We start from the raw sequence: 8,590 nt of genomic DNA, 5'->3' as shown, positions 1-8,590 counted from the left end.
TGGGTTAGAAGGATCAGGAAGCAGTATTGGTTCTCCAGGTGTCTGGGGCCCCAAGACTAGGAATGGCGCAAGGCCCAAACTAGGAGTGTAGGGGCGGGGGGGCGGGGAGGGGATGGAAGGGTGAATGAGGCTTAGGGAGTCCCCGTGCGGAGAGCTGCGCTATATACTTACCCCAAGAGGCCTGAGGATAGTCACTACACTTAATCTTATCCAAATTGCTGAGGAATGATAATTCATTAGGAATTTTAAAGCCAAAATAAATGTTCTGATTTTATTAAATTGTTCAAACACAATAATGGCTTTATTGCATTTCTAATGACTAATGTAAGAATTGCACCAGTATGAGTTCTCTTGTGTACAGTAAGAACAGACTTAAATATGAACATCTCCTTACATTTCTTATATTCATCAAGTTCCAAACCAGTATGAATTCTCTATTAAGCAACTTGTCAATACAGACTATAAACATTCCCATAGTCCTTACATTCAACCTAATTATCATAATGCATTAATCCAGTTTTAGGGAGAGCATAATTAAGTATATAAACCTTTTTGTATTATTACATTTATGGAATCTCTCCATTGTATGAATACTATGATACTGAATAAGAGGTCCATACATAATATGCGTTTTATCATATTTCTTATATTCATGATTTTTCTTATCAGTATGAATTTTCTAATACAAAATAAGAACTCAATTCTAAACATCCTCCATATTTATTACATTCATTAGATTAGTTAACTAGTATTAGATCCTTAACATTTATTAACTTCTTCAATACACAAAAAGCTTTCTCACATTCCTAATAGTCATAAAGTTATATCTAGTATGAGTTCCCTTCCTTGTAGACTAACTTCGGTTAGTTCAAAAGAACTTTCCAACATCCTTCACATCATAGCATTTCTTACACAATGAGTTCTCAAGTAATGACTATATATGGATAACAGTTTTCTCTGATTTGGGTTTTTTTTGTAATATCTCATTAGTGTGAATTCATTGTTCTGTGTTAAGGACTAGTTCAATTTTTTAGGGAGGGGTCTTTTTGAGGCAGGATCTCCCTGTAGCCCTGCTGTCCTGGAACTCACTATGTAGACCAGGCTGGGCTTTAACTCACAAAGATCAGCCTGACTCTGCCTTCTGAGTGCTGGGATTAAAGGTGTGCACCACCATGCCTGGCTAAATGTTTTAAATTATTTTGCTTTCATTGTGATTTTCAGTATGAGTTCTCTGATGCTTAGTAAATTTATATTCACAATTAAACATCACTTTATAATTGTTATGCTCACATTTTATTTAATCAGAACAAATTTTCTCTCATTTTAGAAGCATTGATTTATGATATTAATTACTGAGACTCTATTCTGAATTATATGATATAATATAAGTGAAAATTTTAATGATCATCTAATATTTTAGTGCATATTTTACGTAAAATATTGCTCCTATCTCATGCTCCTACAAATTCAGTCATTTCTGTCTTTTTTTTTCCTTTTAAGACATGGTGTACTAGTCAGGGTTCTCTAAAGAAACAGAACCAATAGAATGAATATATATATTATATAATAATATTATATATTATATATTATATAATCTAATATACATATTGGATTAGCTTGCAGGATTGAGTACAAGTAATCCAACAATGGCTGTACCATACTGTAGTGGCTGAGAATCCAATATTACTCAGGCCACAAGCCTGAATGTCTCAGTAGTCCCAATCTGTTGCTCAAGACCTAACAAGTCTTCAGTCTACAGTAGCAAGAAAAAATCACCAATGAGAGAGAAGGTAACCAGCAAAATGCAAGAGCTCTCTTCTGCCATGGCCTTTTATGCAGACATCAGAAGGGAATGCCCAGGTTTAGGGTGGGTCTTCCAGCTTCACATGATCCAATCAAAAAAGTCTCTCATTTCAGTTAACAGTTCAGTGTTGACACCCTCCAGTCTTTGTCAACTTGACACCCAACAGCATTTATTTATGTCATGCTTGATTTTTAAATGAAAACAATGACAAGGTCATAATTCACCTAACATGATATAACTATCCCACCATACAATGACCAATGCACTATATATCTTAAAGTAGGTGCTAAGGTCTTCAAGGAATGCTTGATTATTGAACTCATCCTCTCTATTGAAATCACCTTTTAAAGAGCATTTACATGTATCTTCACATCATTTGCCCATTTGGAGAGACCTATACATAAACTTCTCCCCAAATGTCTTTCTTACCAATTTTCCAATCATGCTCCTTCCAAGCCCCTGACCATCCAGCCAAAGCACTGGCTATGGCCCATAAATAAGCATATAATCACACTTCTGACCATTTCTCCTTCCAAGCAAAATGAATGACCATGTGCACTGCCCAAAGTTGTGCCCACTGCGAAGATTTTCCTTCTCCAGTGTCCTTCAGGGCTGTTCCAGAAATTGGCTTTAATGCTGCAGCTGTCCACTTCCAGGTGGTGCCTGCATAGCGTGCATAACCATCTGTAAACCAAGCTCTAGTTTTCTCTTCCTCAGTCAACTGATCATAGGGCACACCCCATGAAGTCATAGGTGCATGCTTGTGAACAGGAGGCATTTGTAACAGGAGTAGCAACCATAGACATTTGGGAAACTTCATGAAACTAGCTTGTGCCCTAAGGGCCTGCTCTGCCCCAATCATACATATACCACTTCCATTTGATAATTAGTTGTTGCTGTGTATACAACCTACTTTATAGCTTGGTGGGTCAGATAACACCCAGCTCAATATGGGCAGCTCAGGTCACACAGTGACGTGGTGGCACTTTGTCAAATGTTTGGTTTCCACTAAGGCCCAATAGCAGGCTAAAAGCTGTCTCTCAAAGGGAGAATAGTTGTCTGCAGATGAAGATAGGGCCTTACTCCAAAATCCAAATGGCCTTCTCTGTGGTTCCCCTATGGGGGCCTGCCAGAGACTCCAAACAGCATATCAATATGCCACTGATACCTCAAGCATCATTGGGTCCACTGGATCATATGTCTCAAGGGAAAGAGCAGCCTTCACAGCAGCCTGGACCTGTTGAAGAGCCTTTTCCTGTTCCAGGCCCCATTCAGAGACAGCTGTCTCCTGAGTAAATTGATATATGGTCTTCTGAGACAGGGTTTCCCTCTAGTCCCAGCTGTCCTGGAACTCACTATGTAGACCAGGCAGGCCTTGAACTCACAGAGATACACCTGCCTCTGCCTCCCAACAGAGGAGTAGTAACACACCTAGATGAGGAATGTGCTGCCTCCAGAATCCAAAGAGTCCCACTAAGAGATGTGATTCTCTCTTGGTAGAGGGAGAGGACAAATGCAACAACTTATCCTTCACTTTAGGAGGAATATCTCTGCGTGCTCCACATCACTGAACTAGAAATTCCACTGAAATAGAAGGCCCTTGAATTTTAGTTGGATTTATATCCCATCCTTTCATAGATATATGTTTTACCAACAAATATAGACCTCCAGACTGGTTGCTACCACTTGCTCACTGGATCCAATCAGCATAATGTCATCAATATAGTGGACCAGTGTGATGTTTTGTGGAAAAGTCATGTGATTAAGATTCCTTCGAACCCCCCAGTGTGGTGGCATATTCCTGTAGTCCCAGCACTTGGGAGGCAGAGGCAGGTGGATCTCTGTGAGTTCCAGGCCAGCTGGAGCTACAGAGAGACCCTGTCTCAAAAGACAAAAAAAAAGAAGATTCCTTCAAACCAAATCATGGCACAAGGCTGGAGAGTTAATATACCCTTGAGGTAGGACAGTAAAGTTATACTGTTAGCCTTGTCAGCAGAAAGAAAATTGTTTCTGGTGATCCTTATGAACCTATATTGAGAAGAAATCATTTGCCAGATTAATAGCTGCATACAAGGTACCAGGAGATGTATTAATCTGCTCGAGTAAGGAAACTACAGCTGGTAGAGCAGCAGCAATTGGAGTCACTAATTGATTGAGTTTTTGATAGCTTGTCTTGCACAGGCCAAACAGGAGAGTTAAAGGGAGAGGTGGTGGAAATCAGCACCCCTGCATCTTTCAAATCCTCAATGGTGGCACTTATTTCTGCAATCCCTCCAAGGATGCAATACTATTTTTGGTTCACTATTTTCCCTGGTAGAGGCAACTCCCATGGTTTCCGTTTGGCCTTTCCAACCATAATAGTCCTCACTCCACAGGTCAGGGAAACATGTGGGGATTTTGCTAATTCCTAAGTATATCTATCCCAATTATAAATGCTAGAACTGGGGAATGTATGACTTTGGGAGCACACTGGGCCCACTGTCAGTCAGACTTCAGCCAAAACTCCATTTATCATTTGACTTCCATAAGCCACTACTTTAACTGGAAGGCCACAATGATTTTCAGGATCTCCCAGAATCAGCGTCACCTCAGAACCAGCATCCAATAGGCCTCAGAAAGTCTGATCATTTCCTTTTCCCCAATGTACAGTTTCTCTAGTAAAAGGCCACAGGTCCCTCTGGGGATGTATGGGAGAAAGGTAAACAGCATAACTTTTTGGTATTGTGACAAGGTACTTCCTCAAGGGAACCCAGCTTTCCCTTCATTCAGGGTGTTCTGGGTCTGTAAACTTTCTCAAGTCTGGAAATTGTTTGACTGAACAAGATTCTCTATTGCTAAGACCCAATATCAACTTTGTGTCATTTGTCCTAGAGCTTTTTGCTTACACAGATCAAATAAAAACTTAGTAGGCTTCTGTCACCCAAGTTCCCTCTGAGTCTCCTGCACATATCTTTATGTGCACTTGTTAACTTACAAAGGAATGAGTACCCAGTGCCTAGCCCTGCGCCATTGTTCAGAGCCTGTCATATCGGACCGCACCATGCCCATAGTCACCACTAGCATTTGCTCACACATCTAGAGCCAGAGATCTCGCCCCAGGTCCATAAGAGTCAGTCCATTCTGTCTTTGAGCTGCTGCATGCTCCCCATGCCACTCGGCTACTGCCACACTCACTAACCATGTTAGCAGCTTCCATCCCAAGATGGCTCCCAGCACCCCCCCCCAGTAGTCCACAGTCTGCGGCAGGCCTCGCTCCTTGGAGGAACTAGCCAATTGGGAGACAGCTTCTTATGTATTTGGTCCCTAGGAACACCATGATTGACTAGACAGCACCAAAGGTCCGTTCGGGTCATGCCATTGTAGGTATTGTTTTGCCTTTGTCGCCAATTAGGACAAGTACACTAACCTTGTCTTTGGCAATTCAGTACTGCCACCCGGCCCCTGCTCTGAGGTCCTATTAAGCCTATTATATTTACATTTAATTGATGCAACTGAGCAACAGCATCTTCAACTGTAGTATCTGGCATAAGGAAAAGAGCAAAATCAAAGCTCCTCAAATGTGCTGGTGCCTCTCCCAGTACTTTCCATTGTATAAAATCAGTGAAAAGCATGTCCTCTGGGCCCTACCATTGTGGAGGATTTGGTTTCACACTGCAAATCCACTTGACCATGCCAATTTGCCTGAGCCTTTCAATCCTTTCATCAATACTAAGTCAAGGAATATCAGGTATCTCCAGCTTTCTGTCAGTAGGCTGATTTTGATAAATACCTCAGCCAACCAATCAAATAAACTTTTAAAACCTTTTTTTTAACTGTGAGAGCTTCCATATTAAACCTAGAATCTCCAGTCAGTAGGCCACTATCGATAAACTCAACCTGTTCCATTTCATCCTTTGAATTCTGTTTCTCTAGAACCACTCCTGGTACCAAAATCTGTATTAGTCAGGGTTCTCCAAAGAAACATATATTCAATTAGGTTACAGGAGCAAGTCCAAGTAGTCCAACAATGGCTGCACCATGCTGGAGAGGCTGAGAATCCAATTGTTGCTCAGTCCATGAGGCTGAACGTCTCAGTAGTCCCAATCTGGCACTGAAGGCCCATTGAATTCCAAGAGATCTGCTAGTCTTTAGTCTACAACAGCAAAACAAACTCGCCAATGAGAGAGAAGTCAAGCAACAAAAAGCAAGAGCTCTCTTCAGCCTTGGCCTTTTATACAGCTGTTATCAGAAAGTAACACCCACATTTAGAGTGGATCTTCGAGCTTCAGATGATCCAGTCAAGACGATCTCTCTCATTCCAGTTAATTGTAGATCCAGTCAAGTTGACACCCAGGATTAGTCATCATACAGCATCTTCTTATATATCCCAAACTGAACTTGAACTTCTGATCCTCCTGCCTCAGACTCTCAAATGCTTCCATTACAAGGCATGCACCTCAAATGCCTGCTTTCAGTCATTTATGAACAAGGAAGCCTCAGAGTCAATATTATTACTTCATAACATAATCCTTAATTACTGAATAACATATTTAGTGTTTACTCTCCAGAATGCTAAGTTGAAAGGCAGTTGGTTTGATGTGAGAAGATTCAAAATTACAGTGGAATCTGTTATGACATCCTTAGAGAAAATAGCTTTACTAGAAACACCTTTTACAAAAATGTTGAAAGCAAATAAATTCCTGTATGATTCTCCTCCCACTTAAACATATTTGTAGTTGTTTGATTGTGGAATAAAAATGGACTATGCAGATGGGCTAAAATATTAAAATCAAACAATACAGAAAAGCATTTGTATTAGTTTTCCATGCCTTCATAGCACATATATGGTGGTTCAAAATGACAAATCCATTCCCACCATTCTAGGGGTAAGATATGAGAGTTCAAGAGGCTGAAAAGGCTATGATCCTTCTAAAGGCACTATAGGAAAAAAATGTCCTTTACTTTCTCCAAATTCTCAAAAATGTTAATATTTCTTATGACTGTGTCACTCAAATCTGTTTCCATTTCTATACAGCTCTCTTCTCAACTCTGTCTTCTGCCATTTATAAGACTATTTGTCATTGTATTTAGTGACCTTAATATCATTAATACAAATACCCTTTCTAAATAAGGTAATATTAATAGAGTCTGTAAATTAGGACAGTAACAGATCATGCTGAGGACCTCCATTCAGAACACAATAGCATTAAATAGGGTGCAGTAATTCTATTTAACTAATTATGATTTTTGAATAACACAAGAAATTTCCCCAGCTGGGGCTGAAGAGATGGCTCAGTAGATAAGAATGCTTATTGTTCCTGCAGAGTACTGAGATACATTCCCAAAGCCTACACGGAGGCTGACAACTGCCTGTTACTGCAGCTTGACGAGATCCAACACCCTCTTCTGATCTCTGTGGCCTCTTGCACATATGTGCTACACATGCATACACTCAGACCCACACATACAAATAAAATAAATAACATTTTTAAAACAACAGTAGAGGAGGTTAAAGAAATGGCTCAGTGGTTAAAAACACTTGCTGCATAACAAAGAGGACCTGAGTTCAGAACCAACCACCCACATAGTGTGCCAGGCATGGTTTCATGTGTATCTGTAATCCTAGCAATGTGGAAAGTAGACACAGGGCAAGTTCTGGAACTTACTGGTTGCCAGCACTAGCTGAGAAAACATTGTAAGATCCAGGTTTATGAAGAGGCCCTGACTCGAAGAAATAAAGTAGAAAATAACAGAAGAGGACACAGGCGGCCTTTAGCTGGACTCTAAACACACACATAGTCACAAATGTGTGCATATATCACACACATATACACTATATTCACACAAACACATACAAAAGTTTCAATGACAACTTACAAGTGGTTACATCACTGAGGAATAAGACTCCTCACCTAACAATCATTAACTGTCTACAGCTCCTAAAGGAAGGGTGGGACTTTATGAGCCCCTCCTCCATTCAGGAAGGAGTGCTGATGGGGTCCAGTATTGTGAAGATCTTGTGCAGATAGCCACTACTGCTGTGGGTCCATCAGTCCAACAGCCATGTCATATCCAGAAGGTGATATTTCATAGCATTCTTTCCCTACTCCAACTCTTATATTCTTTATATCCCCTCTCCCATGGTGTTCTTTGAGCCTTAGAAGGGATGGTATGGATGTATAATATAGGGCTGAGCATTCAACAGTTCATAGCTTTTTAATCAGTTATGATTCTCTGCATTAACTGCAACCCATTGCAAACAGAATCTTCTCTGACAGGCTGAGATACACCCAAATCTGTGGATATGAACATATTTAGAAGTCAGTTTGACACCATGTACATTAAGTAAAGTAACAGTAGTATGTTCCCCTTTGGGCCTATCAAATCTCCAGCCATAGGTTTTTATCAATGTTTACAGTATCAGTCATGAATTTGTACTGTGGATTGGGACTCAAATCTGATCAGAAAGTGGTCAGTTACCCTGATAAAACCTCTGCAATTCTTTTACCAGTAAAAGTATCTTGCATGGTGGGTTAGTACTGTAGCTCAAAGGAGCCACAGCTGAATGTGACTCTTGATGACTTTCCTTGCCTACATAGTAGCTTCTGGCACTGTGAAAGCTTGTCAACAGGGAAAAAACTTCCTGTTCAGCTTAATTATTCTATGACCTAAACCACAGTTGTGTGGTCTCTTTGGCAATAAAGTCATATCATCTCCTTCTGGTGGGCAATCAAGAGCAATGACAATAGCCCACATTCTTATGGGAGTCTCTAGGGCCTCAATGGATAAGAATTCATAAGGTGATTT

The sequence above is a fragment of the Nannospalax galili genome, unplaced genomic scaffold (assembly GCF_000622305.1).
Source record: "Nannospalax galili isolate Female #2095 unplaced genomic scaffold, S.galili_v1.0 scaffold1077, whole genome shotgun sequence".
In the NCBI taxonomy this organism is placed as follows: domain Eukaryota; kingdom Metazoa; phylum Chordata; class Mammalia; order Rodentia; family Spalacidae; genus Nannospalax; species Nannospalax galili.
The sequence above is the reverse complement of the archived record's forward strand: the minus strand, read 5'-3'. Positions refer to the sequence as shown.